The 12,609-nt window shown below is 53.0% G+C and overlaps 1 protein-coding gene across 1 annotated transcript in view; it reads left to right on the top strand.

Moving 5' to 3' along the window:
- LOC120512396 (translation initiation factor IF-2-like) overlaps positions 1-12,609 on the top strand; it is a 149,463-nt gene that overhangs the window by 44,197 nt on the left and 92,657 nt on the right. The window lies entirely within an intron of this gene.

The following is a 12,609-nucleotide window of genomic DNA, read 5'->3' as shown; positions in this document are numbered from 1 at the left end:
CACCACAGGGTGTTACAAACTGCAGCAACAATGCTCCTAACCAGGCCCTACCAGCCAGCTTTATAGCACAGAAATAATGCAAAACCAGAACACTTATGATATTTTAACTTAGCAAAAGGATTGCTATAAGACCATTTAATTTAATAAATAGTAAAGTATTTATAAACGAACCATTTCATAAAGTGTTACCAATTTCTCACGCACAATAATATGATTTGCACAAACGTTTGTCCTTGAGGCAATAGAAATTTTCTTTGCAAATCAATCCTTACAGGGATTGTAATTAGTATCCGCTAGGGCAGCTCGCTGTACCTGTAGCTGTGCTTCTCCCATAAAAGCCCTGATTGCTGCAAGCTCTCACACAAAGCTAACGACACAGAAGGAAAATGCACACGTTGTCTAGACTATTCATTTTAATCAGGCAAGAGTGATTTTTTGTGGCCCATTTGATATGACTTTTACACAAGATACAACCTCGCTCCACAGGGGCTGGCAGAAAAGGTCAACACTGCTGTATAAAAATACATTTAAAGAAGGAGTTTAGAGAAGCAAAACCTGCAGCCAAGGCCCAGCATTGCTCAGGCAGAGCTGCTGTTGTGTCTATCTGTGTGATTTCTGAGAAATTTTATAGATCTACCAGATTTTTTTAAATGCACAAAATGTAAAAATAATTGAGAACTATTTTCTGCTGAGGATCCACAGGGACAAAAGCCACAGTGCAGTGGTCCCTGGTCTGGACACGCCGCCCGTGGGTGCCCACACATCCTCTGGTGGCTGTCACAGCACACTGGCACCCCTTGGCACGGCCACAGCCACACTGGGAGGAGCTCTGCACCAAACCTGGCGTGGGGACAGGAGCCCTCTGGTCCTTGGACACGGCGTGAGTCAGGGTGTCTGTCTGTCTGTCTGTGCCTGGAGCACCCCACTGTCTCCAGCTGCACTCGAAGTGCCCCCAAACTGCGCAGCCAGAGCTGGATTATTCTGTGAACAGGGCCTGAAATTCCAGCTGTAGGTCTGAGCTCCGGCTTTAATCATGCCATTCATCATCATTACCCACAGCCACTCCGCTCGCTGCCCCACAGGCAGCGGCAGGCCAGGGGCTGCTGCTCCCTGTCCCTTTCTCCCTCTGAAGGAGGAGAAGCCAGGCATCTGTAAGATCATTGATCTGGAGCCTTCCTGTCCTCCTGAGCAAGGGGGAGGTTAATTTATCACAGGTTGGAGAAAACCCAGTCTTTAAATTCTCTGCTTGCTGTTAATTAAACAAAAACCAAGTGTGTTTGCTAAGCCTTACCCCAAGGAGCCAGCTGCCCTGGCTGTGGGCTGGGTGTCCTGCCTGTCCTGCAGGCACAGAGCTGCCCTGGGGCACTGGGGTGACCCCCCTGTGCCCAGTGCCAAACACCAGCACAGCTGTGGCTGCGCCTGCCTGGGCATGCGGCTCAGGGCACTGTGCTCCCCCAGATGCATCATTCTGTGTGGGACAGCACAGGCCTGGGGAGAGGGTCCTGGGGAAAGGGAAATCTCTGTTCCGAGGGGAAACGCCAGCCCCTGCAGCCACCTCCCAGCTCAGCCACAGGTGCTTCTGCACCAGGTGCTCAGAGCAAAACAGCCAAGTCCATTGCCAGCCTGGCTGCAAGGCTGCCTGGAGATTTCCTCGGCATGCTCCAAGGTGTGAGGGAGAGATTAATCTTAATAATTACTGTCCTTAGCTTGCCTGGCCCCATCCAAGCTCTGGTCTGCCCTGGAAACGTGCAGGTGTCCCTGTGCCCGGCCTGCCCTGCCCTGGGCTGCTCTAGGGGCTGCAGAGAAACCCTCCATCCCCGCTGCCAGGCTCGGCAGCGCCTCGAGGCTTTTCCCCTCCTGTCCACGGAGTAAATGAAGTGGGGAGAGCAATACAGCGAGCGCTGGCCGAGACTGACAAGCCTGAGCCTCTCCTGGAGCTGCTGTGCTGGTATTAAACAGACAAGACAAGCTTGCAGTCAGTTATCGGCCAAAAAAATAATGAAGGAACAAGTCAGCAGAGCAAAGCCAAGTGCCCCGGACCAGCCAAGTGGAGAATTCAATTTCTCACAGGTTCCCCAGCAGCAGTGTCTCGGTGCAGCTCCTGGGCTGGGTGTCAGCAGGGCTGGGACACCCAAGGGACAGCCAGGGGACAGCCAGGGACACCCAGGGGACAGCCGGGGTCCCTGCAGAGCCAGCTGGCCGGGCACAGAGCTCAGGAGGGCTCCGGGGCAGGGACAGCCCTGTCCTGAGCCCGTGGGCACGGCAGGTCCTGGCAGAGAGCGGCCGAGGCAGGGGTGCCCTGGGCAGGGAGGGGCAGTGTCCTGGCTGAGGCCACCAGCATTCCTGCACCTTGCAAAGGTGCTGAGGGTTTGCAGGAAACCAAAGCAATCCCAGTGCCAGCGGAGCTTTCTGCACCAGTTCTGGGCTCCTTCCATTGGAATGCTTTTCCAGCCTTTTGCTTCTGGAAATGCTTCTGGTGTCAGTGTCACAGGTCTGGGAAAACTATCAGTGGTGTAGGACTGCCTCAGCAACAAACACACCCAGAACAGGAATAAATCAGCTTCTAGGGAGAGAGAGAGGGCTGTGTGCTGCTGTGGAGCACAGTGGTGTTACTGTCCTAGGGCAGAAATGTGGCACCAAGCTGGGAACCAGCTGGGAACCAGCTTTGGGCTCTCCCCTGCTCCAGCGTGTGCAAGGGAATTCGTTTCTTCCAGTGGGTTTTTGTTTGTTTTGGTTTTGGTGTTTTGTTTTGGTTTGCTTTCCTCACATAACCACAGGTGCAGCCTTGAAGAGCAGGAAAGCTGCAAGGCTCCTTGTCGTGTATCACAGCGTGGCCAAGCACATCTCCGGGCTAGCGCACAGACTGCAGAGCCATTTCTGGAAGCATGTTAAAGCTCAGTTCTGATGAAGAGGCAGGTTTCTCCAAGCACAGATCTTTCAGAAGAGGAGGCTGAGGAGCGTTCAGATGCAGCTCACAGCAATGCAGCAAACAAAGGCCAAGGCTCCCGTGGCCAGCAGCCCTGCAGGGCTGCCCAGGGCCAGTGCCGCCCGCCCTGGTGCCCCCAGCCCCTGAGCCACCCTGCCCTCGCTGCTGTGCCCCGGCCAGAGCCCGGGGGTCTCTGCTGGCAGAGCACAGGGCATCCCGTGCCAGGCAGGCAGGGCTCACGGGGCCAGCAGCTCCTGGCAAAGTGACACGGGGACAATGGGGCTGCACCCGCCGCCTTCTGCCCGGGACAAATCCTGCCACAGCTTCCAGCTCCACACCAGCATTGCAGCCGAGCTGCAAGCTCCTGGAAAGGGCTGGCAGCCCTGGCTGCAGGAGCCTGTGATGGATGTGGGGAGTGTGTGACCTCCCTGCAAACAGCGCCACTCGCACACAATCAGCGAGTGCCTGGTGGGGAGAGCCTAACGAGGGACAGAGCTGAGCAAGCATCCTGCCTCCCCCAAATTCCTCCTCTCTCAGCCCTGATCTGATCGAAGCGTGGCTCACTGGAGCGCCAGTAAAGCTTTGGAGATTGTTATGCTAAATGAGAGAAAAAGTAATTGCCTTTTCCCCATCTAGAACTCCAGATATATAACTTGGAGAAATATAATTAGCTGCTAACTTCAAAGATGCATTGGAATTTTTTGTAATGGGCATTGAGACCCTGTATTAAAAAAAGCTAAAAGAAAAATGATACACTCCTTGCTGTAAATGGAATAAGACTTAAAGGTTTTAATTAGGATTCGCTGTGCATCTGCAGCTGGGAAAACAGGAGAAATAAGAGAAATACTCTGGTACTACCTTCCTGCTTGGAAAACACATTTTGGGTAAGGAGCTTTCTGCAAAAATAATTGTGATACATTTCTGATTTATGAACAATAATAATCTATTCTTAAAAAGAAACTGTTCTTTTTTACTCTGTTTAAATAATTCCAAACAAAGGGAGATTTTTGCAACAAAGGCCTGGGGGTCTTGCCTGTTTGGCCTGGGAACAGGGGCACCCCCACCCAGCATGGCCACGCCAGCTCCCAGGAGAGCATGGAACATTTGGAAATGAATCTGCCTGCAGCGTCTTTGTGTCCCCTGAGCACAGCGTGGGTGCCCAGAGCTCCTCAGAGCCTCCTGCTTGTCTCTGCACCCCACACCAATATCCTCTCCCTAGAAAATCACCTGTGTGCCACAGGGCCAGGGGCACCCTGCAGAGCCAAGGGTGAGACCCCTCCTTGGGCTTGATGAGAAAGCAGAAGAGTCCCCACCACGGGCTCCCCTCGTGGCTCTAGGGCATGGCTTGGCTGCTCGGGGGCTCCAGGGACCCCTGCCCCTGCCAGAGCCACCAGCCCCCTCGTTTGGGCCACCTGCACCCTGCCAGGGTGGGACACTCAGGGCTTGAGCTGCTCTGTGCATTTCATGGGCCGTGCTTCTGCTGCTGCTCTCTGTGCTCTGTGGAAAAGTCTCAACTGATCTCCTGAAGAAACAGCAAGCTGGTTTTACCTGGAATTTGACTCTTGGATAAGCTTGAATTAGGTTGTACAAGGATGTTACTCTAAAAGGTGACTTTGCATGTTTGGCAGTTTGCATGTTTGGAGCAACTTTTGGAACAAATAAAACTTACCTCAAGTCTCCACATCCCGTCAGGGCCACAGGGGCCTGTGTGTTAATGGATGGCTTATTCCTTAATGCCATGGATTATCATTTGTCTCGTGTGTGACCACTGGTTGCACTGGGCCTTGATGAAGACAAACTCTGATACAGACTGTTGCCATTCGTGAATTTTTGTGATGCAGGCAGGGATGAGGATGAGGGGAAAAGGGAGTGGGGAAGAGTGGGATTGCTGTTTTCAGCAGGTCTGAGCTGCTTGTTCCTGGTTTTTTAGGAGAATTCCAGGTCCACATTTTCTGCTATGAAATAACGAATTCCTGCCTGATGTAACACAGACCATGAGCTTATCTCTGGTGTGAGCTGAGCAGGAGCTCACCAGGAGCTCAAGAAACCCTTCACTGTGCAAGCATGGGCAAGCACCCCCGACCCAGGGCTGGGCTGGGGGGGCACAGGGTGGGGGCAGCCCTGGGAGCTGGGCAGCCCAGGAGGCTCCCCACAGCCCAGCCTGGAGCAGCCCGGGCTGTTTGCTCACGGACCTGTTTGGTTCAGCCTTGGTGCCCGTCGAATTGCTCTGCACATCTGTTTGCCCCGAGCCAGGGCCTGCAGGATGAGCAGATGCTGAGTGCAGGGGGTGGCTGGGCACAGGCTGGCACAGGGGCACTGGGGCCTCAGCTCGGAGCACTCACATGGCTCTTCCTGCTATTTACTCTCTGGTTTGCATTGATCTGAACCCACACAGTGATGTGTGACCCCAATTCTGGTCACTCCTGACCTCATCTCCCACCTGGGCTGGGGCAGAGGGGGCAGAGGGGCAGAGGGGCAGAGGGGCAGGAGCTGCAGCTCTGGGGGCAGGGGGCTCCTCTGGCCAGAGCCAGCAGGACAGGGCCCAGCCTGCCCCACCTCGTCCCCACCATGTGGTTATTCCCCTCTGGACACGGGGGCCCTGACAGTGACCCTGCAGGGTTGGTGACAAGGGGGTGTCCCTGGCTGGTGGCACTGGGGTGTCCCTGGCTGGTGACACAGGCGTGTCCCTGGCTGGTGACACTGGGGTGTCCCTGGCTGGTGACACCAGCACTGTCCCAACCCCACGAGGGGGTCCCACGAGGGGCTCCCCCGAGGGGCTCCCACAGGGTCAGGCTGGTGCCAGCAGCGCAGGGAGGAGCTGCCACCCCCCGTGCTGTGTGCAGGACACGATACCGAGCGCTGCTAATACAATTTATTTCCACTAGTGAGTGAATTGCCCATAATTCATGACAAGTAGAGCCTCGAGTGATGATGAAGGTCAGCCCATCAGATCTGGAAATAAATTGTATCCTATTACAGCTCCTATTAGAGGTCTATTTATAGCAGGGGTTTGCAAACTCCTGGAAGTTGGGAGGGGTTTGGGTAGGATTTTTGCTTTCTGCTTGGATAGGGAGGGTATGAGGACGTGAAAACCTGATCTGAACAACCTGTGCTGCTGGCACCAAGCAGTGCCTGTGGAGCAGCCTGCTTGCTGCAGAGGGATGCTGGCTCTGGAGCTGACCAGGGATTTAGGGGTGCCTCGGGGCTGGAGGCACAGCCAGGGCCAGGGGAAACCTGCATGGGAAATGCAGGGAAAGCACAGAAACGTGGGTGCTTTGAGGAGGCTGGTCTAGAAAATGCCATTTTGTTTTTATCCTGGCTTGTGCCTGCCGAGAGCAGAGCATGCCTCTCTCCTGTATTTACCCCTCTATTTACCATGCCACCGAAATCCCAGGTGATAGATAACGCGCAGGATGTGGTTTGCCATGGAAACAGAGCCCTGCTTCTTTACATTTTTAAAAAGATTAATATTTCTCGGCTTGGTTTCATTATTCTGATATTAAAAATCACCAGTTCTGTGGCACTGCCAGCCCTCTCAGGCCGCGAGGGGCCCCTTGGGTGCCAGCTCTCCTGCAGCAGGATGGCAGAGCCCGGGCAGTGGGACACTGGTGGCACCTTGGGCACAGGCTGTGTGTCACACTGGGGTGCTCCGGGGCAGGGACAGAGCTGCTGTGCCCATTTCTGCCTCTCCTCTGTGCTCCAGCTGCAGAGGGCTCCTCACAGCCCATGAAATGCCAGAGCTTCTCCCCCTGCCCGGGCAGGGACGCTGGATTTTAACTCTGCCCCATTGAACAAAGCTCAGTGCGCTGGGGCAGGGTGGAACCTCCGTGCTCTGCTGAAGGACAGAGATTTGGGAACGGGTGGCACTGCTGGTGGGGAGGCAGCAGCTTTCCTCCCCAGCCCTGCCCCAGGGCCACCCGTGCCCAGGAGCCCCAGCTGTGCCCACAGACAGCTGGAGCCCCCGTGAGACCTGCCCCACGCTGGAAATGCCCGCAGGGATAGGTCCCTAAATGCAAAGAAATAAGAAAAACAGCTGTCTTTTAAACCTCATAAATCTGTACAGTAAAATGTTTAGGCAAAACCATATTTTATTGTTTTTGCTGTCAGAAACAAAGAATTAAGGGCCATGTGACTCAGTAATTGCTGTGGACTTTTTTTTTCTGACAAGAAACATTAAACTTAAAACTGTATTAAAATCATTTGACAATTTTTATGCTTTAACAGCTGAGAGTGAATAATGTTTTTTGCATATAAAACACTTTCTCTTGTCAGCCTATAAAACTGTCAGAAATAAATTCATCAAAAAAGATTATATAATTAAAAGTCACTACTTTTCTTTCTCTAGTTTAGTTGGAATTATTTGTTTGTCACTTTTTCAGGACTAAATTACGGCATTCAGAGACAACTTCCTTTGTTCAGACTATTGTGAAATGTATGATTCTTACAAAAGGAGCCCAACTTTCTCCTCTAATGTATCAATTCAATATCACTTCTTAGAAAATACTTTCAGATAGTTCTGTTTCTGAAAAGTGATTTTATTCTGCAGAGGAGCAGGACCAGTAATGGAAAGCTTCCAGATGTAAAAATATTTTTTTTCTTTTTCAGCTGCATATAATTTATGGAAAATTGCTGAATTAATTTTCGCAAAGTAAATCATTAGTGCTGAAATTGCAAATTGTCTGTTACAGTGAGGGCCGTAGAGGTGTTTCAGAGCTACAGGAGCAATATGGATTTTGTGGTACAGGCTCAGGAGAGGCTGTGGCTCCGTGCCCAGCTGGGTGTGGGTCTGGGGGCAGTGCCATGCCTGTGGGTCCCAGCTGCCTGCCCGTGCTGGGGTGCCCTGAAGGGGTGTCCTGTGGGCACGGCCTTGCAGAGGGGAGCCCTCCCTGCATCCCTGGCACTCACCCCAGAGGGTGCCTTCAGCTGCCCCCGTCCTGCCACGAGAGCTGATCTCTCTGGGGAGAAGGGGCAGCCCCTTCCTGCAGGGAGGAGAGCTTGGGGGCTCTGTAAACAACCTGTGCTTCCTCCTCAGGGTGAGAACCGCCAGTTCTCAGGGCTGGGTGGGTTTGGGGTGACTGGCTTTTCAAGGCTGGAGGCTAATAATGGTTTATTGATCTGTTGTTAAGTTATTGGAGCCCTAATGGAGGCAATAAACCAGCAGTGCCCGCTGCTGCCATGGGGCTGAGCAGCCAGGAGCCCCCCTGGCACGCGGGGGAGGCTGGGCTCTGACCCCAGGCCAGGCAGCACTCTGCCCTGGGCAGCCAAGTGCTGTGGGAGAGGGGCACAGGCTTCAAGGGGTGCTGAGAGCTGCACAGGCTGGGCTCTGCTGGCTTGGGGCTGCTTTTCTGATCTGACAAAGCCAGAACTGTGGTGAGTGCTGATTCAGTAGGTGCAGGGGCAGTGGGCAGAGGGGGCTCATGCTGGGGGGCACCGTGGCTGCTGCTCCCCCCAGGACAGGTCCTGCTCGCCCAGGGGCTGAGGAGAGGCTGAGCTGCTGAAGCATTACCTCCTGGTATGGTAATTATTGTTTGTGATTAATCTGCCCCTGCTGAAGAGCTGTGCAAGCCTTTTTCAGAGGGTTCATCTCCATGTGCTGCTGCTGCTGGTGGTGATGCAAAGTGACGGGAGCTGCAGGGGGGGAGCAGAGCCACAGAGCACCCCCCGAGAGGCTGGGGTGGCTGCAGACCTCCTGGCAGCAGCCAAACCCACAGGGCTGGGCCCAGGGTGTGCTGGGGCTGAGCTGAGCTGAGATCAGGGCTGACCCAGCCCAGCTTTCCTTCCCTCCCCTCCTGCCCCCCCAGCACTGGCACCCACCAGCAGCACGTGCCCTGTGGGCATTGCTGGGCTGCCCCAGCAGCCTGAGAAGCTGCAGCCACAGCCCCAGAGCTCGGCCAGCACTGGCAGCTTCTGCCTTGCCACTGTCCATGGACAGCCAGGAAATTCTGTTGCTGGCAAGATATATTTATTTGTGAAAAGCTGGAAATACCTGGGAAGTTTGCTGGACCTTCAGTAGCTCTACAGTCATCATTTAAACAAGTTCATGCTCCATTAAAACCAGTTATTTAATACAATAATCATTCAATTAAAAACCTCTTCAAGCGCCTGCCAAAGCCTATTTGTATCAATACAATATTTTAATTGTAAATAGCAAAGTATGGTCCTGCCAACTGTGATTGTCAAGGAAACATTACCAAAATGAGTGCTCAGCCTCAGGGAGGCTCTGGCAACAGAGCAAGCCTTGGGCAAGAGCTGGGAGCAGCTCTCCTGGCAAGGAGCACCCTTCCAGAGCCGTGCTGCCCCCTTGGGCAGGGCAGCTGGGTGCCCCTCTGTGCTGCCCCAGCAGCCACGGGAGTGCCAAGAGCCAGCGCGGCTGGGCTGTACGAGGAGGGAGGAGGGGGTCTGTCCAGAGCTCTGCTGCAGGGCTCTCTGCACGACGGGCTCTGCCCTGCTGCCCTGGCACAGCACAGCCTCACTGCCCGGGGAGCTGGGTGCAGCAGGGCAGCAGAGCTGCAGCCCCGGCTGGGATCCCTGCTGCCGCGCTCCTGGTCCCACCCTGCACTTTGCCTGGCTGCATAGGTGCCATCACATAAATATTCCAGTCACTATCGCTTACTGTCAGACCCAATTTAGAAAAGTACCTGTCTGTTACAAATATTTTATAGTACTTGAATATGCAATTTATGTAACATGCCCAGCAAAAGAAATCCATTATACAGTTTTGTCTGATTGAAATTCTGGCATCGTAACAGTAGGAAAAAATTAAATTATTCTAGAAAGTTGCAGTCCATTATGAAGACCTAACTGCTCCTCTCTGAAAAAGCTGCTGCTGCCTCAGTGGTGCCAGCACTGTGATATGAGCACTGCGTGCCCTGGCTCCATTCCCACCTTGCCCAGGGAAAACTGGGCTTCCCTGAGCAGACAGGCAGTTTGTTCCTTCCCTTGGCTGTCCCTGCAGCCCCCCAGCCCTGGGCTGGCCGGGGCCAGGCTCTGCTCCTGCAGGACAATGGGCTCACAGCTCGAGGGTCCATGGGGGTCCCCTGCCCTCTGCCCTTCCCACTGGCCCTGGCTCTCCAGCAGCCCCTGCCTGGGGCAGTTTCTCGTTCCTGTCGGGGGTTTGGCTGCTCTGGGCAGTTTTCTTCTGCACTTTCAGAGGCACTGGGACTTGTGCAGGGGGAGGAAGGTCCCAGAGGTTGGTCACCCCGTGCTCCTCACAGCCAGGCTGGGCATCCTGCTGCCCCAGTTTTGCAGGGCAGGAGGAATGAGCTCATTCCTCTGCCACCTTTTCTGCATTCCAAGCAGCTGGAATCGGGGACAGCTCGTGGTTCTGCTACTCTGGCACCAGCTGCCATTGAATTCCCATTACTTGTGTCTCTGGCGTCGGGTTCATTTACATTTTGCAAAGTTGCCTCTCTTTTACCTTGCACTGATTAGGTCTGTCTGAAGTAAATTACTGGGTTCATTGATCTGAGCAGTTTTATTTCAACTGGGGTGAGGCATGCCCAGTGAGTGGCCTTGGCAGCAGCCCCTGCCCCTGGGCCAGCCCCACTGCCTGGCTGGGCACCTCCAGCCATGAGGGGAGCAGTGCTGTGTGAGGGTATTTGAAATTGATGTCCACCCCTGCAGTGAAACATGTCTTCAAGTGTGTTTTGGGAGGAAAAACCAGGTCAGACTGGAGCGGAGAGTATTTATTTCCTGTGGGACTTTGTGTGTTACTTGTGGTATATGTTATGGATAGAGCCGGCCCCATATGTCTTGGGGAAGGTGTTTGGCTCAGCAATGTGTTAACAGTTAGTGTGCTAAGGAGCCCTTGTTTGGGTACTTTAGTTTTGACATTTAAATGCATTTTTCAAATACAGTGAGATGAATGTGATGTCACCGGGGAGTCACGAAGGACTCTCAAGCATAAAAGCAGACGGTTGGGTTTTAATCTTTAACAGCACACTGGCCTCTTATCCCTGAAGGTCCCTCAGCAGAAGCTGTGCTGGGCTTTAGGTACCCACAATATCAGGTTCTTTATCCACTTATGACACTCTGTGTGAGAGAAAAATGTGTGTAATGCAAAAGTGATATTTAATGCCACTCAGACCTTATTTTGTTTGACCATGGGAAATCTAGAGGCTAAAGATCTTTGTGGGCTCTGGCAACAGGCACTGGGTCAGACACAAAAGGGTCTGGACTCAGTGTTTATTTCATTGATGTATGACTCGTGCAGAATGTGAGGATTTTGTGGTTTGACTCTGCAGAGCAGGAGCTGGTACAGCAGGAGCAGCAGGGGAGGAAGGAGCGTGCCCGGGAACCAGGGTGGAGATGCTGTGCTGGGAGCACAGGGAATGGTTCAGGGCAGGTGATTCTCCAAAAGCACGGGGCTGGAGCAGCCCCAGAGCAGCTGGAGAGGGCACTGCCACCCCCGGGCACTGCCAGCCCTGGGCACTGCCAGCCCAGGCACTGCCACCCCCGGGCACTGCCAGCCCAGGCACTGCCAGCCCAGGCACTGCCAGCCCCGGGCACTGCCAGCCCAGCACTGCCAGCCCCGGGCACTGCCACCCCCAGGCACTGCCACCAGGCTCCGGGCTCACACAGGTGACAGCACCTTCATCTCAAGGAGTTTCTTTACATCAACACTTCCCCGTTCTGGAAACATCTGTAGCCTGTGGTTTTCAGGGTTTTATCTTTGGGGAAGGATCGCAGATAAACATGAACAAGCTTTTAATTATAAGATACTGATTGTTGGTTTGCACAGCAATATTTATTCAGTAAATTGCTAATTAATGCAAAGAAAGCTCCATGTGACATCAAATATTTGCTTCCATTTACACTACAAAATTTTATTTTTCACAATGATGACAGTAAATGAGATTTGTGAGGACAGGCAGGATAAGGATAGAATCATAGAATTGTTTAGGTTGGAAAAGCCCTCTGGGAGGATCGAGTCCAGCCACTAACCCGGTGCTGCCACGGCCACCACTAACCCACATCCTCAGGTGCCACATCTACATGGTTTTTAAATCATTCCTGGGACAGTGACCCCACTGCTGTAAATATTCAGGAGTGAGAAATTGCTGCTAGAAGAGACCTTTCCAAAGTAGTCCCAAAGTGTGTGAGAAACTCAGTGTTAGGAGCTCAGCCAGAAGTGACATGGGCTTGTCTGACCTTGCTGAGGTGACTGTAGCTGCCCTGTTGATATGGAGTAATTTATAGACATAATGAAAAAGCTGAATTTATCCCTGATCATAGGAGAGAAAGGCCACGACGTAAAATTGGAAGTAGCTTTTGCAGTATATAGCTAAATCTTTAATTTTGATAGCAGCTAAGAGAAAAATAAGCTTGCATACAGTACACATGGCATAAACTGAGTGTAAGTCCTGGCCCTGTGGAGAGCCCCAGCAGAAGCTGCTGATTCCCCCTCCAGACTGTTGGCAGAGCTGCCAGAGCTGACTTGAGTCACAGCTGGAGCCACCAGGCTTCTCTGGCTTCCCTTGCCCAAGGTAGGAACAAAAGAAAATGGAAACAGACCCTTGGTTTGGGATCAGCCTGGCCCAGCAGGAGCCACTGGGTCTCTGAGGCTCTGGAGAGTGTTTGTGTCTCCCTTGTGTGGAATCAACTGCAAATGAAAATGGCCATTTTCAAACTAAGTGCAATTTCACTGTCAAAAGGAAATTAAACTTTTTCAGTGCTTTAGCTAT

This window comes from Passer montanus, unplaced genomic scaffold (assembly GCF_014805655.1).
Source record: "Passer montanus isolate IOZ18808 unplaced genomic scaffold, ASM1480565v1 scaffold73, whole genome shotgun sequence".
NCBI lineage: Eukaryota > Metazoa > Chordata > Aves > Passeriformes > Passeridae > Passer > Passer montanus.
The sequence above is the reverse complement of the archived record's forward strand: the minus strand, read 5'-3'. Positions and strand labels throughout refer to the sequence as shown.